The sequence below is a fragment of the Balearica regulorum genome, chromosome 25 (genome assembly GCF_011004875.1).
Source record: "Balearica regulorum gibbericeps isolate bBalReg1 chromosome 25, bBalReg1.pri, whole genome shotgun sequence".
Taxonomy (NCBI): Eukaryota; Metazoa; Chordata; class Aves; order Gruiformes; family Gruidae; genus Balearica; species Balearica regulorum.
In genome coordinates, this window is record NC_046208.1 from 1477404 (window position 1) to 1503819 (window position 26416).

General features: G+C 56.3%; 1 long non-coding RNA gene across 1 annotated transcript; it reads left to right on the forward strand.

The window, feature by feature from the left end:
* Nucleotides 1–4129: 4129 nt before the first annotated feature.
* LOC142605202 (uncharacterized) lies at nt 4130–14706 on the forward strand. Its single transcript, XR_012838929.1, has 3 exons — nt 4130–4834; nt 5028–5390; nt 14553–14706. It is a non-coding gene; the product is annotated as an uncharacterized LOC142605202 (long non-coding RNA).
* The last annotated feature ends 11710 nt before the right edge of the window (nt 14707–26416 follow it).

The window sequence follows — 26416 nt, forward strand, 5'->3', positions numbered from 1 at the left end:
TGGTCCCTGGCTGGCTTGGTCCTTCCACACCCTGGAGGTGAGCAGGCATTAGGCTGCGATGGGTAACCTCTCATTGCTGGCACTTCCCAATATATCTAATTATTTACTGGGATTGCAAACCTCATTATCCACTAAAGTACTTTTAGCATTGCCGGAGCCCTCAGCCACCCCCTTCCCTCCGCCCAGCTCAGCTCATTCGGCTCTTTCCTTCCCATTCCTGTTGTTGCAGATCAGAGAGCGACTTCCCCGGCCCGAGAGAAACTGGGACTAGAAATTTGCACTCGGTTATAATCCAATTATACATCTGAAAAGTGCAGCGACAGAAAGCTGGTCCTGGTAGGGTGCTGTCCTTTTGCCTGAGAGCCCAAACGGAATATTGCGTTACAGCTGATTCATAAAGCGATTGCACTGAAAAGGCCGATATTTATAGACTCGTGTGGAAGGCTGCGCATTTGTTTAGAAGACCCATCACAGTGGACAGCGTGCTGGGGTCTCTGCCGTTGCTGTTTCACGGGCTTTTCTCTGTTACTGGATTGTTTCCATTCAAAGGGAGGGGGCTGAGTTCTCTGTATCCTGCCCTTCTGGGGCAGGGAGGGGAGAAGGTGACAAGTGCCAAGGTCACTGGTGTTCATCCGGGTGTGCGGGTCTCGGCTGTGACGCGGTGCTGGGCAGGAGACCTCTGGGTCAGGCTGTAACTGGGACGAGGGTGAGAGGCAGCGGTGCAGGCAGCGGTGCAGGCAGCGGTGCCAGCCCCGGGAGGAGAGGGTGGTGGGTGTCTGCGGGGGGGGGGGGTCGCAGCTGGATTTAGATGTTGAAGTGGCATGCTTGGGCCGGGTTTCACAGAGCCTTGCGCCCAGCCTGTTGAATTTCTCTGTCATCCTGGTTGCTTATTTTGATGCTCTCCTTCACAAGACCTGAGTGACAGCGCACAGACTGTCCCCTGGACTGCCCTGGGTTTCTCTCAGGCTCTCCCTTGTCTGCCTGCATTCAGCAGGGACTCGCAGCGGAGCGTGGGGAGGCCGGGGCCGCCCTCGCTCCTCCAACTGCGGCTCAGCCGGGCAGAGACTCGCATTTGATCTTTCATTCAAATTAGCAGTGAGCTCAGGATGTCTGCGCGCTTCATCCACATGAGCTGCGGTGAGTAAATAAACAAGGCTCTGCTTTCAAAGGCTTTCACGATTCATTAACTTCAAAGGAACGAGCTCTCTATTTTCTTAGCAGGTTGGTCACTCCTGAGACTCGCTCCGAAGGTGGCGGCTGCTCACGCTGGGCAGCCGCTGCAGGGCCCGGTGTCATGCCTTGCGCAGCATGGAGCTGCGGCGAGGGGCAGAGGGACGGTCCGCGGTTCCTGTTACCCCTGGGAGGAAAGCAGAGTAAGGAAATGCACAGGTGAGGGTAGTCTGAGGCATTCCCTGCCCCGAATTGCTGCCCCGGAGGTGGCATCCAGCCTGCAGCGTGCTGAGCGCGCCGTCGGGCAGGGTTTGCAAGGCAGGGACGTGTACCAGATCCACGGCTGCTCTGCAGAAGTCTCCCCATCTTTTCATAGAGGCGAAGGCAGCGTGGTCTTGCCTGCCTGTGCCGTCTTCCCGTGGGTGAGGGTGCTCTGCCCGGCGAGCAGGGCTTGCTCTGGTGGCGCGAGCGGGGAGGTCGCTCTCCCTCCCCAGCTGTCTGCCCCGACGCGGCGTTGGATTCCTGCTTTGATTGTGCAGGCACAGGTGCTGGGGCTGTGCCAGGGGCGCGCAGAGCTAGCGGAGATTGCAGAGGGATTGCTGCAGCTCCAAAATGCCTGCGCTGGGCACAGCTAGAAAGCTAACCTTTCATGTGGCAGCCCCAGGAATAACTCGGAGCCTTGCATAATCGCAGCTGCCTGGAACCCCAAGGGGAAAAATCACTGTCCTGGGATAACCCTCAGTGCCAGGCCAGCTGACCTCATGGGAAACCTATTTTCTGAGGCAACAAAGCCCCATTATAAACATATTTATTGGGAACTTATTTTGGGATGGATAGTCTGTCCCAATCAAGCTCCTGAACTTGTGAGAAAGGGACCACAGGAACACGATGCTGGACACGGTCACTGCCCAGCACGGCAGCGCCAGCGGCGCCCCAGGACAGAGCCGTGCCCGTGGCAGCGTGTCCTGCTCCATGCTGGGGCTCTCCTGCCGCTGCCAGCGGAGCTGGTCCTGGGCCCCAGCATCCCCCAGTTTGTGCCGAGGAGGATGCTCGGGGAGAAGCAGTCCCAGGCTGGCTGGAGGCAGGTAAGGGGTTCCTTTCTGGGGGGCTGCACTGGGACACAACAGCCAAGTGTTCTCTGCAAGCCGTGTCTGTCTGGTTCGGTGAAGGGGAGCGTGTGGTCAGCACTGAGCTGCAGCCTCGGGTGCGCCGAGCCCTGATGACTTCAGTACTTGGTTATGGAAGGAAGGTCTTTTATCCCCCAAAAGAATGATAACTCCCAACGGCCAAGCAGTTCCCAGTTAGCCCCTGGCTATCTCTCCAAGGTCTGAGAGGCTAAGAATACATTTTGGATAGCTACAAATAACCAGAACGATGAATTGACCCTTCATAACGGCCTCCACCACCATAGGAACAGGAGCCAAACAGGCACGAGCCAGCCCTTCTAGGAGAGCAATGGCATATGCTTTGTTAGTCTGTCCCCTGGTCCCCCTGTTAATTGCTTTGTTCCTTCTCAGATTAATTGATGAATTGCTGCGTGGACATGCAGCTCCTGGCTTTGCAGCCACGTGGTGTTGGTAACCTTTTGGCATCCATCGATACCTGGGCGCACACAACGTGGGGACAGTCTCCCCTCCTGTGCGTGCCCACCGGTGCCCAGCCAGAGGTGGGTAGCTCCTACCTGGGAAATGTGGGAAGGCGTTTGGGCAGCGGGTCCAGCTGCAAGCACGGGTAAAGATTGAATAGTTAAATTAAACCCCTGCCTGATGTCAGACCTGGGTTTCCACCTAGGAGGTTTTGTGCCTTCCCAGAGGCATTTGCCAGATGTGGTGCCCTGGGAAGAGACAGTTTCCCATCGTGGGATCCATCCTGCACTGCAGCATCAGCCTGCATGCAGCTCCATCCCTCCCTTCTCGCCTGCCCGTCCGCCGGGCTCCTCTCGGCCGGTAAAACGCAGCTCGGTGCGCACGAGCGACCAGGTTCAGATTGATTGCCGTAAATCCAGCTGCGTTAGTCATAAAAGTCACCGAAGGCCAGAAATGGTGCAATAACACCTAAAAATACCCACGCCGCGCCAAGCAGCCCCGGTTTCCGTCATCCTCCAGAGGCATCTGTGTATTGTGTGTGCGGCGGGGAGCGCGGGAGAGCATGCCGGGGAGAAACCGGCCATAAATCCTGCCGGTCTCCACTCTCGGCTTCTCCCTCCCACCGACCGCGGCCGTCCCGGTGCTGTCTGGCAGACGCAAGCCCCGGCTGTCATCGGCAGATCAGACGGGGCTGAAATTTGACAGGCCTGTGGAAAAACACAGGGTGACATCACGCAGAGACACCGGCCCACTGATTAATCTCCGAGGTCAGCGGCTGCTTTATTTATAACCAGGCAAGGGTTTGAGGATGGTTTTTACGGAAGCGGAGCAGTGCGGGGTGCCTGTCCCACGTCCCCCGAGCATCCACCTTCCCGTGCCAGTGGGGACACCTCGGTCTCCTCCGGACACTGCTGGATGGGCTGAAACAGGGCTCAGGAGCACCAAAGCCAAGTCTAAACCAGCGCGGGAGCACCGGAGCCTGGCTGGAGGGGCCGGTACCGCTGCGGCACTGCTGCACCGTGTTCTGGTTTCTGGCTGTTTTCTTTGTTCCTGGAGTTTTTCCTGGTCCTCCCCAGGAGGGACAGCTCAGCTCCCCCCCAAAACACAGCACATCAAACTTGAAATGTTTTGTGAAACTCTGTCAAGCTTTGGGGGAAAGGGAAGGTGATCCCCAGGGCACAAAATGTTTCGTTTCTGAGTTTTCAAAACAACCTTTTCCATTTCCAATGACTTTTGTTCTGTGATGTTAACATTTTCCTTCTACTTTATAAGGCAAAACAAAATTACAGTTAAAATAATATATTTAGAGTTTATCAGTTGAAACATTTCAAGCCATCCATTTCTCTGGGTTTTCTTTTACAGATAACCTGGAAAGCTTCGGGGTGGGTGATTCTGAATTGGAACAGAAACAGGTTTCAAAATGTTTTGCAAAGGCAGAACTTCATCTCTGTTGCCAAGTGGTAAGAGGCCAAGGGAAAAAAAAACCCCTATCAGGTATATCTCTAGCATTGTTTCTAAATGGAGAATTTTTCCTGTGATTAATAAAAATAGGGAAATAAGGCCAAATCCTGCACATACTTTGACCGCAAAGCTTGTACTAACACGCTGGTTGGGCTTTGGCTGGAATGACCAGGCTTAATTAGTTCCCTCATATCTAGGGATGTGGGTTGTCGCTGTCAGTGCAAGGAAAGATTTATGTTTCCTTTTCCTCGGGAATATGATTGGTGTCTAAGTATTAAGAATAATCATTTCACTAATGTAAGGCAAATTTCTTATCCTACGCATAGCGTAAGATAGTGAGGAGGATGCTGCCGAGCCGCGGATGCAGCTGGGACGAGTGCCCGACAGTGATGCCGATTCACTGCCGTGGTCACGCACCCGCGCTCGGCGCTCGCCTGCTGCCGGGGCTCTCGGACACGGAGTTCACGTTTGCCCAGGCGGAGGTGAGAAACCCGCCGGTCTGCTGCCCTGGAGCTGTGCACCCTTTGTACGGCGAGCCTGGCTCCCCGTGCGGGACCAGACCCCTGACTGCACCCGCAGGTGGTTCACTCGGCGCAGCCAGTGCCGGCTCGGTAGCCGTGAGTTGCCTTTTCTTTTACATTGTGAGCCCGTTCTGCAGCCAGCACGGTGTGCAGCCCCGCGGGATCGAGCTGCCCCGGAGCTTTCTGCTCGGTCCTGGGGTGAGCCGAGGAGCTGCTCGTGGGCTGGTGGCAGCATCACAGCAGCTTTCGTGATCCAAGTTCCCACGTTTTTTTGTTCTGTCCTTTGAAGCAGGTAACACCGTGCCTCCCCAGGTGGGCTGTGAACAGCACGGACCTGATCTTTCCCAGCTGCGTGCTCTCGGTTGCAGCCCCGGCGTAGTCACCGAGTCCGGATGAATCTCCGCTGAACCAGTCAGAGTTTTGCAGTTCGGTGTGGCGGGGAATTTGGAAGGAGAAAGAGAAGGTGGAATAAGCAAGGAAGTATGGAGAGCCTGTAACTCCAAACTAGGGCAGGAAATGCACCGCACATAGCTCTAACCTTATCATCGAGGATGGATTTTAAGTGCTTCTTCAGTGACTCATAGTCCCTGAATGGGCTTGAAGGACTGTCTGCCTGAGACCAAAGGCCAGAGAACTCCAGATCAGATAACAGGTTATTACAAAGTCCACACGCTGCCTCACGCGAGGCATCTGCCAGGACAGCAGCCAGGGCTGCTCAGCCCCATGGGGAGGGATGAAATGCGGTTTCTCAAGTGTGATTCCGGATGGGCAGGGGCTGACGGAGGCTCAGCCAAAGGAGGACAGGCAGCATCCCTGCCTGCTTCTGCCAGCCCATGCCAAGAGGTGCTGGGCGCTCCTGGGAGCTGTACGTGGGCAAGGGACAGGGCAGAGCCCCGCTGGGCAGAGCTGCCGTGCGTGCCTGCGCCTGCAGCAGATCGGGGCTTTCTGTGCCTGAACCCCAGAGGGACAGGACGCGAGCTGCGCTCAGTCCCGCCGCGCTGATGGTGAGGAGCAGCCGCAAGCTTTGTTCGCTCTGGACCGGGCGTTACGTGGAGCCGGCAGCAGCACCAGTGAGGCCATAGCTATTAATAACCCCTGTCCCGGAGTCTGCTGCAGCCCCTGCACGGGCTCTCTGCAGCACGAGGTGTGTGCATGGGAGCCAACGGGCAAGGCTGCGGGCGAACAAAGGGCTGGGAGGCTCAGCTTGCCTGGCGGATTGAGCAGCAGCCGCCTTCCAGACGCCGGTGTGCTGGGAGCATCCTCTGACTCTGCTGGTGGAGGGAAGGAGGCAGCGGGAGGTGGTAGAGGCAGCTCTGCGCACCCGGCGGGGCAGGGACAGGAGCTCTGGGACGGGACCCCGGCTCCGCTCGCTGCTCTCGGGAGGGATCTGGTTGCTGGTGTCCTGACACGGTGTGGTCCCCCTTTAGTCTTGGAACCGGTGACCCTCTGCGGAGCAGTGCTGGGAGGTCTGGCACACCCCACCGCAGGGCCAGGCGATGCTTTCTTGAGCCTCCTCCTTTTCCAGGCATCCAGCATGACTGTTCCAGGCTGTCTCCTGTATGAGACCCATCTGGAGTGGACGCGACATACCCAGAGAGCTGCTCCACAAAGGCAGGCAGTGAGCGTGAGAGCAGCCTGTGTCAGGGCTGCTCTGAGCTGCGAAACCGCAGCTCCCCGCAGAGCCTGGGACGGGACCTCTGGAGCCCTGACTGCTTTCCAGCTGGGATCTGCACCCTCCTCCCCAAAATCCCCCCCAGGGAGACAGCACTGCCCTTTATTCCCGTTCTGAACTGTTGAGGTCCCCTTTCAATGGACGGTGGAAACGAGAACTGCTAACGATCGTTCACATGCTGAGAGCTGGGGTGTGCGTGTGCATAGGTGTGCACACACATATGTGTATTTTAAAAAAATGCATATGTACTGAAACCTCTCCAGCATGAGAGTTGTGAGTCTTAATTAATGAATATCTCTTTGTTGCTGCAAGAGCGACATTCTTGGGGGCAGAGGGAACAGGGGCCTCTTTCTCCTCGTGTTTATACCCAGTCCTGGCCAGTCTCGTTCCGCGGGTTTCACTGGGGACCGCTCTCGTTGGCACGGTGTGACTGCCTTACACGCGGTGACATGGGCTGGCCTCGAGCTCGGAGGGGCAGAGCTGGCATTCGTGGTTCTCGCTCCGTCTGAAGCGTGCTGTGAAGTTGGGTGTTGTCCTCGTACCCTGGCTCCCGGAGTCAGGTGAGGATGGGGGCAGATAGAGACAGGCTGAAATACGTGTTACAGATCTAAACTCGCTGTAAAAAGCCCTCTCTGTATTGTGCCATACATGAAAGATGCTGCTGTGGTTCAGAGGTTAACTTTTATCTTAAGCTCAGCTAGAAGCTGAAGAGTTTTAGCATTTTTTTTTTAAATATCAGAAAAGTATAAAAAAAGAGGACAAATTCTGACCTCTGTTACATTGGTATTAATGGAGAGAAATTTAATGGAAGTCTGTAGAAGCTTCTGATTTACTCTTGTGTGAGATTGGATAGAAATAGCCCAAAGAATCTCATTGCTGCTGCTGCCCGTATTCATCTGCACAGCAGAGAGCTATTAATGCTCTGTTTTCTTGCCTTTGGTCAATACATCTTGCAGGGCAGGAGGAAGCTGGATTATGTCTGCGAGTGTCCCAATGTCATGCTATGTCGGATAATGAACTGTGGCTAAATTGGATCAGCTTTTCAGTTGCCAGCCTCTCTGAAATCCAACAAGGAGTCAGGGCAGCAAGCTGTGCTTTCAGCCCCGGTGTGCCAAGAACAGAGCGTTTGCTCTGATAACCTGCGCGCCGCTGCGTTGGGAACCGGCGTTAGGCAGCGGGAGCTATTGTGGAGATTGCAGGCTGGAGCAGGTGAAAATCGTTGTTAACGTGGAAATTGTACAGCTCTGTTTCGCTTGGTGCTTCCCCGTGCCTTAAAAATGTCTGCTCTGGGGCAAATCCACTGTTCAAGGAAACAGAGATGTCATGAGAGCAGCATCTCACTGAGCTGCATTCTTGCTTTGCTGTTGACCTCATTATTCAGTTAATCCTGGTGGGTGAGGAGTGTGGCTCGGGAAGCATCCAGGCTCTCTGGAGGAATGTGAAGACCCTTATGTTGGACACCTGAAGGTTTGTCTTTCCAAGGAAATTGAGGGTTTGATGCAGAGTTACTAGAGAATATGGAAAGACTTCCCTGGATAGCAGGGATATCCGATCAAAGCTGGAAGTGGAAAATGTCCGCTGTCTGGTTGTGTCTGGTGCTGGGCTGCCCCTTCCCTGCCCAGCGCCCTGCGGTGTGCGTGCCCTGAGGAACAGCCCCTCCGCTCCCGGTGGGCTCCGACCTGCTCCTGGCGATGCTGGGACGGGATCCCAGCTGCAAGGGCACTGCCGTGTGCTGTCCCTTCTGCAACCCGCGGGTGGTGGCTCACCAAGGTTTCAGCGTGTTGCAGCTAGAGGTGACGGCAGCGCGTGCTGCTGGGGTGGCACAGGGTCGAGGATCAGGTCCAGACACCCCGACGGCCAGAGCACGGCAGCCTCCTGGTCCTGCCTGCTGAGATGCTCTAGGAGCGGCTGGAAAGCTGGGGTCAGCATGCACCCCGGAGCAGCCCAAATCCCCTGTGGCTGGCGGAAAGCTGAGCCCATTCTCCGTGCGTGCATAGGAGTTCAGCCCAACACTTTATTATGACATTTCAGACAAACCCGGAGCGTATCTCCCACCCCGGGGACCCGCGGGGACGCTCTGTGAGCAGGGGGGGCTGCAGGGGAGCGGAGGCAGCGCCGAGCTGCCCCAGCTGCACCCGCAGGCAGGGTGTCTGTATTTTCACTGGCGTTCCTGAGAGCGTAATCCTGTTAAGGGCTGAGCGTCTGATTCAGCTGTCCTGCTATATGGCTAATCCTGCCAGCGGGAGCGTGCATTATCCCATGGCCGGGGGAGGTTCTCTGGCCCTTCCAGGCTCTGGGGTCACTGTGGGTGTCTCCGGCCCCTTTACCCTCCCTGCGGGCAGCCGGGAGCCCCCGCCGCCGGCCCTGCTCCCCTCCCTTTGGGAAGCGAGCCCCCGGAAAGGGGGGAACCGTGCGAGGCTGTGTGGGCTCCTTTGAACTTTCCTGAGCAGCTTATGGCCCCCGGGCATTACGGCGGGCACGCAGCCCGGCACCCGGCGGGCGCTCCATTGAGGCTGGCAGGGAATTCCCGACTTTGATCCCATTGTCCTCTTTTGGGGCTGCGGTGTTCAATAGTTTCACGGCCAGGGAGTTAATTTTACTCATTACCTATACATTTGCCAGGCTTTAAATGCTACTTTTGCTCACGTTCCCCCCTTCGCTTCTGTGATATCCTCTGATCTTGGGGAGTTTCACCCTTCTGCTGTTCCTTACAGGCAGGACACAGCCTGGTGGGGTTTGTTTCACTGGTGGCTGCCTTGGGTTCTCAGAGGGTTGTAAATGCTCCGTAGAAATAAGGTTTCTACAAAATAGGCCATTTTAGCTGCACACCTCTTTGGACAAAATGTGGGTTTGCCCATCTCTTCACTGAAAAAATAAAAAGAAAACATCTAGTGCTGATGAGTAACAAATATATTGATAGAGCCGGTGATAAAATATGTGGGTGCTTCTAGCAGCTGGGAAGTCCCACATCGGAGAGGAGGTGAGGAGATCCGTGGGAAGCCCACAGCACCAGGGGCACAGAAGATTTCAGTGTGCAGCAGCCCTTGTTCTGACCATTTCATTAATTAAATTTTGGCCACAACCCGTCCCCTGAGCAGATGCCAGCGTTCAGCCCCAGGAATACCCGTTTCATCACTCTCTGCTATAACCTGAGACAGTGAATCTGGGGTTAAAAGCCTGAAGGAAAGCTGATAAATGTGTATAATATAAACTATTGAAGAGTAAAAAATTCTGAAAACACTGGAGAAAGTAAATACAATAAATTTGGGGTGACATTTCTCTCCCTAACTCAGGTTTTCCAGCAGCAGCTGCCCAGCCCTCTAACAGCTCAGAACTCCGCATCACCTCCAAAATGTAATGAAGAGAGATTCTTGCAAAACACTTTTTTCTTGAACTAACTGAGCATGAGTAACCTTGGCTCTTTTTTCACCTGGGGTCTCCCGTCGGGTCTGGCAGTGCCGTTGATGAGGGACAGATGCGCCGAGCTCTGCGGGATCCTCTCTGGGAGCTCCCGTTATCACCTGGATCTGCCCCTCCGCCATGGGCTGGGTGCGTGCCCCCCGGGACCCCCGCCTGCCGTCTTGCCGCTGCGTGTTTATTTCTTCTTGTCTCTTCCAGTTTGGCTCTGCGGGAACCTCTCACTCCACATCCCCCGTGCCCCGGTCCCGGCTCCTTGGCCAGACGGGTTGGGTTTCCATATAGAGAGGTGGGAAGGTGGGAACGGCTCCGGCTCAGCTCCGGCGGCTTCCCCGGCTGGGCTGGAGGTGGCTGCGCTGCTGCAGGAGTGAGCTGCGAGTGCGTGGTCGTGATCTGTTTCTTAATTTTAGTTTTTTCTTTTGCGCGAACACAAGACGCGAGGGCACCCGCAGTCTGCATATGGCTGGGCTGGAGCTTCAACTGGAAGAGTCAATGAAAAATGAGAGCGCAACGTATGAGAGAAGGTGATTAAACGTATGTGTAGTGTTACTGATATTGCTGCCCGTCCTGAGCTGACGTCCTTGGGAAGATGCTAGTGGGAACGTGATATCCCGAGACACCCTTGCAAAACCCTTCCTAATTTTGGGGCACGCCACACAGCAGGACAAAGCATCTTTGCTTTCATCTCGTATTAATCTGGGACAAGATTTGTTACTGGTTTAGAAAGTACACTAACAGTTTTCCTGGAAATCCCTTACACGGAGATGTTAATGCCGGGGTGGGGACATCTGCATCAGCCCTGCTGCGCCAGGAGCTGGTTTGCTCTCCTGAAGGTCTCGTGGTGGGTTATGGCAGGAGGGACCCTCTCCCATGTCGAGGGGTGAATGTCCCCGTGCCGCAGGGACAGGGCAGCTCCTGATAGGAGCCAGAGGGAAGTGCTGGAGGGAGAAGCGCAGATGTCAGGCCTGCCCCGGCTTTCTTCTGTGAAAACTTTTGCTCTTCATTACGAGCAGAGTGTTGTGAGGGCAGGCTGTGGGCTCTGCTGGCAGACACCTTCTCCGCACTCTGCCAAAATCTTGGTCTCTCCCTGAAAATGAGGTGATGCTCGCTGTGTTTCTGCAGGCTGGCGGTGTGGGACGGGACTCCCGTCCCCGCAGGCTCTCCTCCTTCTCTGCTGGGGACCCTCTGCAGATGCTCCCATCCGAGGATGGTGCTCCTGTCTCCGGCAGGTTCCCCAGGGCTGGATCTGCAAGCCGGGCACCCCTTCGCATTAACCCCAGCTCCTCTTCTCCCACCTCGATGGCTGCTCTCTCCCTCTGGCCGGTGGGTTTCAGCTGCGTGGGGGTCGGGTCGGTCGGCTGCTCTGCGGGACGATGCTAATCAGCGCCATGGCCGCTGCTTTGATCTACGGGCAGAGCAGGGGTATGTGAAGCTGCGGCTGTGGAAACAGATGGTGGGGGCTTTCCGTGTTCCTGCCTGCCTTCTTTTTGATGTCTAATTCCCCCCCTCGGCTGGCTGAATCCTGCCTGCCGGTACCTGGCCATGCCGCGGGGTGGGCAGCAGGGCAGCGGGCAGGCGATGGGCTGGCGTGGCACTGATCCTTTCTGATGGCGAAGCCACTCGTGGGGCACAGGAGGGCTTGTGAAGATGCTGAGATGCCTAAAGGGCTTTCTGCCAAGTCGCTGTATGCATTCAGCACGGTCCTGTTTATCCAGCAGCGCCAGGGCACTTAAGCCCTTTATGAGGGCAAGAGTTATGCCGTGTTTACCGGCTGGCGCGTGACGCTGTCTGCTGGGGGAGCACCCAGCTGGGTGCCCACAGTGCCCGGGTGAGCTCCCCGGGGCCATGGGGTGAGCCATGCGCCATCCGAGCGATCCATGTGAGCGCGTCGCCCATCGGGATCCAGCCCTTGGCTCCCCACCAATGCACCTCCTAATAATTTTGCCTAAATGCTTTGCAAATCATCCAGCAACCTATTTATCCCTGAAATATTTTGGGAGATGTCACTCTAAGAATGTTAATGGCGCGTGATTCACGGGGTCCTGCATGCTGAAAAATGCGCGGCCGTGTGGCAGGCTGATGCAGGAGGGCTGCTGGGACAGCGCGCGGGAGGTCGGTGATTTATTAACGGTGGGTCATCTCGACTTTTAGACCCTGCTTCCCTCTGGTGCAGCATGGCAAACCGGGGGAGAAACCGAGCCATTCGGCTGGCGAGGATATCATGCTTGAAACTTGTTATTTTTGGATTGAATTTCCGAGCTCCCTCCCCCCTCCGCAGCATTAAACACAGTTGTTTATTGGAGTTGACAGTAGAAACACAAGCAGTTGTTGGTTGCTTCTGCAAGAGTAGTGTCTACCAGCGGTGGAATGAACATGACGGAGCCGATGACTAATACAACTTTGAATTTTATATGCTTCCAGCTAACGGGTCCCATATGTTCCCCTGCTGCAGCCTGAGGAGAGAGCGGCTCATTCAGTGCGGTGCTGGGCCCCAGGGCTGGAAGCCTCGCTGGCTCCGGGACGTGGCTCCGAGGAGCTGGCTGCAGAGCTGGGGCAGGGCAGCAGGGCCCAGGACCATGCCGGTGGCCGGCTCTGCCCTTCTCAGTGCTCCCGGTCCACGGCTGGCTCGGAGCTCGCACCTGAGCACGCGTCCTCCGTGCTATGGGAGCTGGAGCCATGCTGTGGACATGTTCAGGGGGTCTGAGCCTTGGGGGGGTAGTAGGAGCACGTGTGCTTGTGGCTCTGGTGCTGGCGCTGCTGGCAAGCTTTGCAGGCAGCACTGAGCTGGATTTGATAGATTTATGAAGAGATCAAAGAGTCACCAGTCTACCCTGGCTAACCTGGATCTCTTGCTCTGCAAGAGACTGTCGTGATCAAATGGATACCCTTGGCCTGGAGCTCTCTGTTGTAGCCTGTTGGGAGGACTAAGCAGGAGGGGAAGTGATATTTCCTCAGCAAGCTGCTGTATCATTAAAATAACCTGTTGGCTCTCACAAATCATGCTTAGTAAAAATGTGTGCAGCTTTATCGCAAGAGCTCTTAGGAGAACCCAGGGAGCAGTTAAAACCCTACTCAAGCATGTGTCCCTGGGCACGTCCTCCCCGGGCACCCGGGCTCCTGGTTGCACGTTCCCACGTTTGCCCGCGGGTGCTGCCAACCCGTGCGCCCGGCTCCTGCTGCCCGGGCCGGCTGCCGGAGCAGCGCAGCAGTTCTCTGGAGGAGCTGAGGCACTCCAAGGTGATCACATAGCTTGGGTAGGTCGCTTTCCAGGACCCACAACATAAAGAGGTCATCCTGGAGTAATTTCCAACAGCCTGTGCTTACTGCTGCCGGTGTTATGCCAGGGCTGAGCTAGGGGAAGGCTTTTGTCTCGTTGCTTTTGTTTGCACAGCACTGGCTGGACTGCTGCTGCCTTCCCGTTTGCGCATTGCTGCTAAGGGTGTGTTTTGGCTTGTTGCGGTTACTGAGACAAAAATCAGAATCCATCTTGTTCCCCTCCAAATGAAGAAGGAAGCGATGGGAAGGTCATAGTCTCTTGCCAACAGCTGCCTGTGGTCGGCGAAGCGTTTCCCACACTCTCCTCTGTGGTCTCGCCTCCTGGTACGTCTGCTCCCTGCCCTTCACCAGACCAGGCAGCCGGTCGCTCCTCGGAGCAGCACCTGGGGACACCAGGCACGGCTGCGGGCTGATGCTGTTTAAACAAGCATGTGGGGTGTTCCTGAGTGGCTGACACTGGGAATAATTCCCCAGTCTGGGAGGAGTTTGGCATCCCAACCACCGGGAAATAAAAGTCAGCCGTGGTGGTAGCTGGCATCTGGCCCCCCAGGGACTGACATGCCAGAGCCTTGCGAGCTCTGCCCAGGCTGGTCCTCTGCTCCCTGGGGAATTTTGACCTTGTGTGTTTTTAAACTCCGAGTGCAACCTGAGAGCTAGCAAAACCAGCGGGTAGTGAAGGCGAGGGTGCTCGGTGCTCGCTGCTGCCTGTGCCCTGCCTCCACAGAGCACGAGACCTTTCCTTTGGCGATGCCCTCAATACGTGTCATTTCTCGAGCGCCGCGGGGCTGGAAACACGGGTCGGCGTGTGCCCGGGGCCACGCGATGCTGCCCTGGCTCCTCTCTTCTAGCTGTTGGAGGAGAGCTCACACGTGGTGGCCAGGTGCCACCCTGGCCACGCTGCACCCCTGGGTGCTGCTTTGCTCCGGCGCGGGGCTGCGGCACCGGTCTCCGTCCAAACTCCTCGCTGCTCCTGGGCAGAGGTGGCAGCGGCGTTTGCAGAGGGTGAGCTGCCAACCTGGCCCTGCGCTGAAATTCCCATTACAGTGTCTCCAGCTAGTTCCCATCTGTTACTTCACTCACTTGATTTATCTGCCAAAGAAATTCCTGGTATAAACACAGCATTATCAGAATTTTACTCCAGACTTGGCCCCTGGATTCCCTGCCAGCTTTTGCTGGTATTGAACTTTTGCTACAGCAGCTCTTCAGTGAAAACAAACGCCTGTGGAAAGTTATTGAGGCCACGCACTGAGCTGGGGAGGCAGGGGTGCTTTGGGTCAGCCCCTGGGAAAGGCTGCGGGTGCGATCCTACACGGATCAGCTGTTTGCATCGCAGCCGGGAGGCAGCGCGGCCGCTGCGAGTGCTGGGGCCACCGGGATGTTTGTTCTGGAGCACGCCAGGAAAAGGACCTGTTGCAAACGTGACCGTATTCCCCTTCCCTATCTGCACAGATCTCCCGCCGGCAGCACTCGTGGTTCAAGCTGCCGCCACCGTCACAGGCAGGAGGGCCAGGCGGAGGAGGACACGTGCTGCTGCCTGCTGCGGGCGCGGGAGCTGCTCGAGAAGATGGCTTCTGCAGGAGGGTGAGTTTGTACCCACGCGTGCGCACGGGCACATCGCTGCCGTGCCAGGGAGGTGCTGCCAGCCCCTCGCACTGCCCCGGACACATGATTGTATCCTGCTGCCCCTGCCATGGCCAGAGATTTCGTGTGTCCAGACAGGGCTCTGCTTAAGTTAGCGGGCAGATCTGAAACTGGCTGTGGGTCATGACCACATTCCCATTAACAGCTGGTCCAGGAGACGCTCACCAGCGAGGAGCTGCATTTAATCACACTCCCTGTTAGCACGAGGGCAGAGGCTCGTCCTTGTGAGGCTGAAGGTCACTGGGTTGATCTCACTATCGATGGCCGTAGGACAGCCCAGGCCGTGCCGGAGTCACAAATAGGATTGAAAAGCCCGGTTCCCAGTTCAGCGCTGGGAAACCTGTTTTCCCAGGGCAGAGTTGGAAAATTTAGCCTTCAAGTTTTTCCTCAGAGGAGTGAAACAAGAGGCTGGAAGGTCCCTGGCCCTCTCTTCCCCCAGCCGGTCTGCAGCACTTGCCCTCCTTGCCACCTCTCTTTGGGCCTGGAACCCTTCCTGAGCCCAGCGCCGGGATGCTGCCCCCATCACGGCAGCAGCGGTGAGGATGGTGCCACCCAGCACCAGTGTCTCTAACCCACGTGCAGGAGCTGGAACTGGTCTGCAGCTCAGCGTCAGCCCGTGTAAGGGGTGAGCTGGCAGCGCGGCGCTGGAGCCTGTCCGAATTTGAGACTTGATTTTCCCTCACCTCTGCTCCTTTCCTTTGTAACTAATGACAAATCAAGCCCATTCATTAAGAGGAGGAATCTGATCCTGCAATTGAGGAAAGATCGCTTCGGAGCTATTCTTAGCTCGCTAAGGAGTTGCGTAAGAGGCAGATTTTGTTTTCACAACCCACCTGGCAGCCGAGAGCGCTCCTGTCAGAGGCTCTGCTCCTGCCCTGCGCTTCGGGTCCAGGCGCACGGCGGGGAGTTTGCAGGGAGCCGTCTCCTGGCATCCCTGGAATCGTTTCTGTTATCGGAAGGGAAGAACCAAGCAGTGCAGAAAGGAAGGGTTTGCCTTGTGCCCCTGATAACACTATTATTAATTACTGTGATAGCAGCAAGACGGCTGCCACGGCGAAAGGGCTCGATAACGCTCACCGACTGATCCTTTCCTTGCAGTTCTGCAAGTTAAACGCAGGCAGCGGCAAGGGATGGGAGTCCGGGGTCACAGAAAGGAAAACTCTAACTCTGATCTTGGCTGGCTGGGGCTCCCGAAGCATCCCGCACCCGCTGGGCACATCTGGCACTGGGCATCCCGACGGATGGCGGGTGCCGGTGCGTGGCGGAGGCGTGAAGCAGGAGTCTGCTGTGGGATTGCGTGCTCGGTCGTGTCCTGAGCACCTGCCCGAGGGCCGGGTCCGAGTCCGGTTTGCAGCTGATGAGACAAGGTTGTGCTGCGCAAGCCCTGAAGTTCATTGTCACGCGTGGCCGTGGTCCCTGCGGGGGGGGGATGCCTTCGCCTGCGGGGGGACCCGGGGGACCCGCGGGGGTGCCCGGGGAGGATGGAAACACGAACCCCCCCCCCCCCCCCCCCGCAGTGCCGCAGCTCGGGCGTTCCCGGCCGGCGGGTCCCGGAGAGGCGGCGGGGACACGGTGGAGTCCGCCGGGCCCGGGAACGGCCCCGCAGCGCTACCTGCTGGCTACCGGCCCGCGGCCACCGGGAGCCCCGCGCCGGCGGCAGCCCTGCGGGGTGCGGGGTCACAGCCCTGAGGGGGGACCCCAACCCTGCGGGGTGCGGGGTCACAGCCCTGAGGGGGGACCCCAACCCTGCGGGGTCACAGCCCTGAGGGGGTGCAGGGTCGCATCCCTGCGGGGTCACAGCCCTGAGAGGGGTCCCCATCCCTGCGGGGTCACAGCCCTGAGGGGGTGCAGGGTCGCATCCCTGCGGGGTCACAGCCCTGAGAGGGGTCCCCAACCCTGCGGGGTCACAGCCCTGAGGGGGTGCAGGGTCACATCCCTGCGGGGGGACCCCAGCCCTGAGGGGGGGTGTGAGGTCACAGCCCTGCGGGGGGACCCCAGCCCTGCGAGGGATGTGAGGTCACAGCGCACATCAGGAGGGGGGGGGGGGGGACGTCCCTGCGCTTGTGCCCCGTGTTGCCTTTCTGCTCTCTGGCTTGTTAGCATGACTTGGTGAGGGATGGTATGAGCTGGTGGGGGAGCCCCCAAAATGCTGCTTTACTGTCGAAATAATTGGGTTCTGAATTGTCTTTTTGGGCAAATGGCTTTTGGGAAGACCAGAGATGCTGGCAAGAGCCAGTGACATATCGGCTGATAAAGCAAGTTCCCAGCGAGGAGGGACCTGGGATTATCCCTCAGCCACAGGTAAAGTGGATTATGGTTTGACCTGTGTTGTCAGCCATAGCAGGACTTTTCCTCAGTTTAACGTAAGGTCTGCCCAGAGTTAACGCTGCTCATAAATGTGCCCAGTTGTGTGTGAAGAAGGAGCTGCTTGTATCTACCAAAATATCTGCTAGTGCAAATAACTAAAAGGGCGCCAGTGTTTTATTTCCACATGCATCTCCTGACCCCTTCAAAGGTAGGGACAAATTATTGCAGCTTGTCCCGCTGCAGGCTCTGCGTTGAGTGTGCTGGCTTTGTTCCCCGGCTGGGATGAGGTTGCTCCAGGGATGGATCAAGTCTCTTGTGCAAGGTATTTTTCAAAACAGGCCTTTTTTTTTTTTTCTCCTAAAACAGCTGTGGGACATTTCAATGTATAAAATTATTTTTTTCCAGCTATTTTGGCAACGAGATGTTTTTAATATAGATTCCCTTCAAAACTTTAAAGAGCTTTTATCTTTTTTTTTTTTTTTTCTGTGGAAGTGAAAGTCACTTCCCGCTCTCATGCTCGGTCCTCTGAGCAGCGTTCCAGCTGGGATGGCTCTCCCACACCCAACTCCATCCCACTGTCAATGCACTGTCCTCTGCTTGATCTTCTGGGAGCCTTTCAGAGCCATAATCTGTGTTTATTCAGCGGTGCACCGTTAACCGTTCCTCACTGGTAGTCTAATGTCTGTAGGAGATAAAAACCTGCCCTTGCACAGGGAGGGCACGCGTGGGTGCACATGTGTCCAGCCAGCTCTCTGTCCCTGTTTTCTCCAGGACTTAGTTTGGGTCTTTCTCTCCCCGCTCCTGCCCCTCCAGAGGACAGGATGGGTTCACAGGTGGGTGCCCAGGACCGGGTGCTGTGGCAAGGACACACGCCTTCCTCCAGCATCACCCCGGCTCCTTCCTCACCTCCTGCCCACTGCGGCAGATGGTCATCGGCGAGGAGGGCCGGAGAGGAGGTAGCTCTGGGGGTCCTGCTCTTGCACACCAATGGTGGGAAGATGTAGGCACGGGACAGGATCCCACCGCTGCTCCCGGGGGAAGACGGCCGGCGGCACAACAGTCTGCAGCCATCACTCGTGAGCGCGAGCTCTGTGTTTGTTTTTGTAATCCCCCTTTTTTTTAATTGTGATTTTAGCGGTGGTGAAAGGTGCTGGATTGACAAGCTGTGGAGACGGAAGGGCCTCTGGACTCCGCTGAAGTTTACATTTACAAAGGACACAGAGAATAAATAGAAGACAGTGTTTAGAGTCCTCTGTAGACACTTCAGACTTGCTTATAATTCTGCAGCAATTCCATCACCTCTGAAGTGATTGATGCTCTCTATAAAGTCTTGCCTTAAAACATTTTCCTATGTGTCAGGGGAAGAAGTTTATTACACTTTACTGAAAGGGCAGGATTTGTATTGGGCTGAAGGCTGAGTCCTTCCCGGCCCCATCCTCAGGAGAAAAAAATAATCAGAGTGCTGGAAAAAAAAAAGAGACTGACCCAAAGCACGCATGTGGGTTGTGGTTAGTCAGGTCTAATGCTGGGTGTTGGGATCGAGTTCTCCGTGGGTGCTACAAATGGGGCTGATTTAACAGGTTTTCACCAAATTGTTTTTTTTTCTAAAAGCTTATATTTTCATTCAGTGAAAACACAAAATGCATCTGCTTTCAACAAAAAGGAAATAATATTTTTGATTAAAACACCAAACGTATAGGAAAGAGACTGCTTCGGGATGGAGCTGCTTGTGTTTGGGATCAAAATACAACAGGTCATAGGCTTTAGGTCTACATTTCTCCTGAAAAAGCTGTTTGGTTTTCTTTTTTTAGTATGGAAAATTCAGGGCAAGGCATGCTTTTTCTCCCTGTGGGAAGGTATCCCCAGGCTGCGGCACCGCGGGGTTCTGTGGGGAGCTCGGTGGCCCCGGGGCACTTGCAGCAAGGCGGTGCAGGAGAGCTCGGGAGCTCGGCTGGCGTTGCAGATGTACGCTCCCCAGAGCCCGCGTTGGGAACAAGGCTTCCCTTCTCGCCCGGCTCTGCTGCCCTGGCACTGCCGAGGGGCTCAGGGCGGCTGCGGAAGGGCACCCCCGATACCCGGCTGGGCTGCGGTGGTAAGCTCCCTGGTTGAAAAGACAAGGAAAAGCTGCGTAAGGAGTCGCTCAGTGATGAAACCATCCAGAACGGACATGGCGCAGTCACCCAGTTCACCTCTGAAAACGGCGGGATCCTTTGGGGATGTTAATTTTATAAACCATCTGAAAACAGCTCACGTGTTCCCCCCCCCGCCCAACACTGGCTCTCGGCCGACCCCAAAGTTTGCCCGGTGTGGCAGGAGACGTGTCAAGAGCAATGAAGAAAAATAGCAGTGTGTGCGGAACCTGTCAGAAGGAATAAATCTCCTCTGCTGCATCCCGGGCTGGGGTTTGCGTCGGGAGAAGGGCGCTGACAAACGCAGACCGCTATCACAGGGATCGTTTCCAGTCCCGTCTGATACTCATGGCGGGAGGGATGCGACCCTGGGAAGCACGAGGGCTGCGCGGGAGCATCCTCATCCCCAGCCGTGGCCAGGGCTGCCTCCGTGGTGCGGGCAGGGCAGGCAGGGCAGGCAGGGCGAAGGGGCTCCCAGCCTCTTGCCTGGCCTCTCCCTGCCTTCTAGAAGGGGAGCTTAGGACTAATCCAAGTTTGCTCATTTCTGCAGCTTCATAAAACTCTTAGGAAGGGCAAATACTGGTTTGGGGGCTGATCAGATTGCCGTAAGCACTGGATGCCCTTTTTTTTCCCCTCCGCCAAGCTGTGTCTCCATAAGGGACATGCCCTCCTCCAAAGCCAGAGCCTAAATACACCCAGGCTTACCCTACCAGTGCACTCTCTCTGTATCTTCACAGTAAACATTTCAAGTCAAGCACGCTCCTCGTGCGCCGCTGCCCAGCTGGGTCGCCTGATTTGCTGGCTCCACAGGGCTGTAAGAAGTGGGAATTCTGTATAAAAGTGGGGAGAAACAGTGGGAAGGTTCCCTGGGTCTAATCTGGGCTCCCGAGAAGCCATGCCCTTGCTGCCTGGGAGGGCTGAGGTGCACAGACCGCTGGAGGGGCTTCCGCGGGCACTAACACTGCGTGAGCGCCGGGCGGTCCTTGGTGCACGCGCAGCCCCGTGCGGAGCTCCGTGCGGGTGAGCTGGACTGATGTGGGCATCGGAAAGAGATGAGGTACACCGGCAGTGTGACCTGCCCCTGCGGGCAGCCCTGCCAGGTCCCCTCACGCCCCACGATGCTGACGTTCGCTAAGCTGGGGCTTCCAGCACTTCGTTTGCCTTTAGTATGTCAATAAAATACCTGATTTCTTTAAATACTTGTTGAATAAAGTCAACCCACATTTCAAACCGAAGCACACACAAAGCCCTTTGTCACTGGCTCTGGAAATACGGAGCAGATGCTTTAATGAGGCATTGTTTTCTGAATTGCATAGTTCGGGTGCCTGGAACAACAAGCGCTCGGTGGCTTTTGGTGGTGGCGCTGGCGTCACCCTCTGCCCGTCTGGTTGCTGTGCCGGCCGTTTGCATCAACCTCGCTCCTTGTCCTGAGAAAGCCAACCGGGGCGGGGGGGTGCTGACGTGAGGCTGAGGGTGCTGGTGGGAGCTGGGGTCCCTCCTCGTCCTGCAACATCCCGCGGGGATGAGGCCTGCACGCACCTCCCTGCCATCTTCTGCCGTGCAGCCACAGGCACTGATTTATTGCCAGACCCACTGGCAAGGAATTGGCTGTGTCTGCCTACATTTAATCTCCATTTTGATGTTTTAGGGAGAACCTGATGTTACTTCAGCTAATTGTCTGCTAAAGACTCTGCTCCTTCCCTGCTTTCGTGCTACATTCACCTTTTTTTCTTTCCTTTCCACAATGCCCTCAGGTAAAAGACAAATTGCAACATATAAAAAATGACCCCAGTCACTTAATTTGAACCAGAGAAGATAATAACAGTCTGGATGTAGAGCTGGATTTATGCTTTTCTCTCCGAAGGAGCCCCCTCCTCCAATGATGGCTGTCGAACGGCGCGAGCAGCATCTGAAGCAAATTGAGGGTAACCTTTCGTACCGCACGGATCTTCCAGCAGGGTTTGCCGGTCCCAGGGACATCTGCGGGCCGCATGTTGGATTTTGGCAGCCGCTGAGCCCATTGTCAGCCAGTTCCACTGCATTAGCTGGTAATGGATAGAAAGATGCCTGCCAAGTCGGCCCATGCACGCGGAGCCACGCGTGGCCGGGAGCATCCCCACCCTGCTCTGCCCATGGCCCTCGGCAGCGGGGCGCGGGGATGGTGCTCAGGCAGCATCCCGGGTCCTATTGGGTGCTCGGGCAGCATTCTGGGTGCTGTCGGGTGCTCAGGCAGCATCCCTGGTGCCCTCGGGTGCTCAGGCAGCATCCCGGGTGCTGTCAGGTGCTTGGGCAGCATCCTGGATGCCCTTGGGTGCTTGGGCAGCGTCCCAGGCGGTGTGAGGTGTGCTCGCACAAGGGCCTTTTCAGATGCATGTCACAGCCTGCTCATCCACCCCAAAGCGCAGCGCTTGTCCTTGTCTCACCTGTCGAACTCCTGGGCTGAGCGCATGTGTGCAGGTCCCCGGGCAGCCATCCTGGCCTGACGTGGGGAGTTGCTGGGAAAGCAATTACAGCCTCGCCCTGCCTGCTAATTCAAAGGGATTTTTTTTTTTTTTTTTTTTTTTTGATTGTGTCCAACAACATGGAAAAATGTGAATGATGCAGATCAGAAAGACGAACCGGGAAGCTTAACCTCTGGCTCGCGAGCTGTTGGACTAGCAGCTTGGGGATGAGAAGCCAAATGTCAGACACATGATGCCTGTACTGCACTTCAGGGCTTAGGGTTTTGTTAATTGGTTTTTTCCAAGTTTTGAGGTGTTTGTGCATCAGTCACGGCTAGGTCACTGTGACAAGCTCCCTCTTACACACGGTCCCGGGGGAGAGGACACTCTCCCTGCTCCAACACCCGGTGCCAGGGCTGCAGGTTCCTCTCCAGCAGAACAGAGGTTCACTTTGATTCCCAGGGTAACATGAGAGGCAGCATCCAAGTGCCGGCCGTGCTGTTGCCTGCGAGCAGGCAGGTCCCGTACCTCTGTTTCCGAGTGGTTGGGAGGATATGGATCAGACTGTTGCAATTAGCTCTTGGCCAGCTCTGCGGCGGCTGCGCCAGTCCCTGGTAAACACCGACTGTCGGCTGCTCCTTCCCTCGCAAGGCAGCGTGCTGCAGCCCTGGATCGGTCCATAAATCATGCACATCAGTGTGGTTTCGTTTTGATCCCTTCATCTTCGCTTCTCTTCTCTGGCCAACGTTTCCCCACTGCTCCCCAGGTGCCGGGGGCCGGTTGGCTGGTTTGTCACCTGCGCACCCAGTGGCCACCGCGCCAGTGCCGTGGAGCTGCCGCGGCGACGGAGCCGCCGGGCTTGGTGCATTCCTGCGACTCTCTGAGCTGCATGGGGTCCGTCCCCCCCCCGAAACACAGAGCACCCTCAGCCCAGCAGCTCCCGCTGCCCGTTGGCCCCTTCACCCTCCCTGCAGAATCTGAATATCTTCAAAACTTATCTTGCATATTAAACAAGCAAAACCAGGCGGGGGGGGGGGGGCTGGCACTGGCGAGGGTGCAGGTCTGTTGAGCCATGGGGAGCAGTGGCACATCGGGGGCGATTCCCTCCCACTTGGGGCTATTATCCGTGGGGTGTTTCCCAAAGCACTGCAACACCCTGGGCACAAGCAAGTGCTGAAGGGAACCCGCCGATACCCACGTCGCTCCATCGCCCTCCTGGCTGTCCCCTTCCCTTCAGTTCTCCAGCTCGTTTTCTGACTTATGATCAAAATCATACAGGCATCAAGGAGTGCAATCAGGACACTTTATAAAACGTTTAATTGCATTTCATAACCTCTTTCCATAAAACATCTGCAGCGTGTTTATAAACTTCCCACCTCTTGGTTCCTGGCTCTCGCAGCAAATCCCCGCAGAGCTGCGGCTGCGGGACCGCGACTGTGGTACGTGGGGCAGCACCGACCGGACCTGCGGCCCTGGGAAAGCCTGGGCTGCTCTGCCGAGCTCGGACCTGAGCCAGGCTTTCCTGGGGTAGGAGGGCATTTGGGAACTTGGATGGAAAAGTAACAAGGCCCTCTATGTCTAAATTCCTGTTTTCCAAAGATACAGACCAAGATGAAGCAACACCCTGTGAGCTGCAGAGGCATCGGCACCATCGCTGCCAAACGGTGCTGCCGGGAGGGTGTTCAGAGGGCAGCTGTGGGCGGCATGGGGGGGTGCTCGGCAGGACCAGGGCGAGTGCTTCCCCAGCATCTCCGGCTGACAGTTTTTCTGAGCAGGAAATTGCTGTCTTAGCGCTCATGGACTCCGTCCTGGGGGTTTTACAAACCTTTCCGTGGAGCAATGCAGCCGGCCTGCGGACCTCAGCGCAGAGCTGTGCATCCGGCTGCGAGGGGGAAAGAGCTGTGCACCCGGCTGGGTGGAAAGCCCCCCGGGAGAAGGGGCTCTGAGCCTGTGGCAGTCACCATCATATCTGCCTGCTTTGCTAACATTATCCTGTCACCTCCACCAGGACTTTTCTCTCAAGGACAAGGATGTAGGGATACTTTTACCTCCAGGCTGATTTCTTACACTGAACGATGACCCAGCAAACAGTGAGTTGGAGGGGCAGGGGGTCCTCCAAGAGCACCGCTCTCGGGAAGCCCTCCTCGCCTCAGCCCTGCACGTCCTGCCTCCTGCCCTGCTGCTGCTTTTTCTGCCGCCCCTCGGGGGCACCCGAAGGCTGCCGTGATGCTTCCTCACCCCTCAGGGACATGAGCCCCCATCTCCATCAGCCCAGCCATCCCGCTGTGGTTTCCATGATCCCTGGTCTCTGCTGCAGGCAGTGACTATCTTCCTCGTGCCTGGACTGATGGAGGGGACAGGTCAGTGGAACGTCAGCCCCATCCCTGACCACGGGAAAGAGCCGCATCTGCTGACACCCAAAGGCACAGGCACGCCGGAGGGGTGCCCGTCAGTCAGCTCAGCAGCCTCGCGGAAGCTGTGCCGTGTCCCGTACTGAGGCCCTGATAAATCCCCGCTCCTTTTTTAGCTGGGAGGATTGCCGCAGCTCTCCCCTGCCTTTCAGGGTTGGTTTGTTTGTTTTTAGCACAATGTAAGTAAACTGGAGATGGCAGTGTCCTCAGCAAAGAGCCTGACTCATACAGAGGAGTTTTTCCACACAAAAAGTAATGACAACGCAACGGTTTCATCCCCCAGGATGCAAAATGCGCACAGATAAATTTTATCCAGAAGGTCAGCAACTATTAACTATCAGCCGTTCAAATCCAAGCCGCTTTCCCAGGCAGTTCAGCTGCAGGCAGGCTCAGGAGGCTGCAGGCGCTTTGGCCAAGGAGCTGCGCGAAGTCGCTCCGTGCTCCGCTGCCCTGCTGCTCCCTTGCTCCGTTGCTCCCCGCTCCGTCGCTGCCTGCGCGCTGGCTGCGGGGTCTGCACAGCCGGCGGGGCTGGGATCCCCTGGGCTCTGCGGCTCCGTGGCTCCGTGCTGGTGCTGCTCTCTGCTCTGCAAACATCCCCTGCGCTGCCGATCTCCCTGTAGGCAGCCCCGGCTCAGGGCGACGAGGACGGGTAGATGGGATGACCGGAGGGAGAGCAGCAAAAGCCTCGGCCCCGGGATTTTGGCTGCTAACGTTGGGTGCTGGCGGGGAGACAGCTTGCCCGGTTCAGGCTGAGCGTAGTGCCGTGCTAACGGCGCTGCAGTAATGCTGTAACATTAGCAGCAGCAAATGGTCCTCAGTGTGTCACTTATAGGAAGCAGAAAAACAAACAAACCCTGAATAATAGCCAAAACATCTTTCGTGGGACTTGCAGCTTTCTAACTTTATTTAAAAAAGAAGGAAAAAAAGTAAATTTTCCCTGTCAGAGAATTGCTATCATCACGCAATGGCACTTAGGAATATTATAAACAACTGTGTCAGTTTATAGGGCTGAAGATGTTTTCCCGCGGCTCGCACAGCTCTCGTCTCCCAGGCGGGCCGTCAGCGTGGCAGGATGGCTGAGCCGCCCCCCCAGGGCCTGGGAAATGAAGGATTAGCGGAGGGGTTTGTGCAGACATCAATCCACACCTCGATTCCTCCCAAAGCTCTTCTTGCAGTCGCTCTCTGTCCCCCTCCCAGGCTATGGGCATCGCTCACCCCGGCCGGGGGTGGGATGGCTCCTTCCCGGGGCTGCGGTCCCCCCGCACGGCTCTGAAATCTTCCTCGGCAAAACCCTCCTCCTCTCCCCGATCTGGTCCTCGTTTTCTCCCAGATCAGCACTTTCTCTGCTTGTAGCTCTGTCAGATGTCCGGCTGTAAATCAGAGCCCAGGCCCATGTGGTCGGGCTTTGCACGGCCGGGGGGGGCCGAGGAAGACATCGTTTTGGAGGGGTGGGGGAAAATTATCCAGGCAGCAAAGGAAACCACCCCGGTGCACGTTGCTCCTGTCCTCACTGCACACTCGGTTACGGCTTCCTACACAGGCACAGCCGCTGCACGAAGGATTTTTCCCTGCAGCAGAGCATCACCGCTCCGGGTGCTGCCGGCTCAGAGCCTCACGTGCGACGTCTACAGAGGAGGACGGATGCACGCATCCCGCCGGAGGTTGCCGGCGAGGCCGTCCGCCTCTCTCTGCTCCTGTTGTGCTCAGAAAGGAACAGGTCTGCACCAGGCCTGCTACACAATGCAAAAAAAACCCCAACAAAACAACCTCCTTTATTCTGCATGTCCAGGACTGCAAAACACGTGCTCTAGCTGGATTGCTGGCGCTTGCTTTCGCCCCTGCGGTCCCTTACCTGGCAGATGGAGCGTGTAAGACACACCCTGTAACGCTCTCACATCGAGCTGCGAAAGATTTATAAGATCAGTACGTGACTGACAGATAAGGGACTCCCACAGAGCAAAGACGAGAGCGGGGGAACCAGAAAGCTGTATGCTTGGACTTGATTCAAGGAATTTGCAGCCCCTCTTGTTCAGGCAGGTTCGAATAGAAAATTTGCCAAATCAACCTAACACCATAAAAACGTTTCTTGAGGAAGGGTTGGGGCAGAGATGGGTTTATAAAAAACACCCACCAAAAGCCTCGTGTCCCACCCTGGTATTTATGAGATGCACACAGACGGTGTTGATAGCAGAGACATTTTTGTAAGTCAATAAAATGGAAAAAAAAGAGATTCTACTTGGTTAGGAGGGGTGGTGACTTTGAATGCATCGAGGGCAATGAAGGAGATCATTCCATTGTTTTAAGATTTCCATAACTCACTGTGCTTAAGCACATAAAAATGTAGACATTTTGGCAATAAAGTTTGGGTAATTTTTGAGTATGAA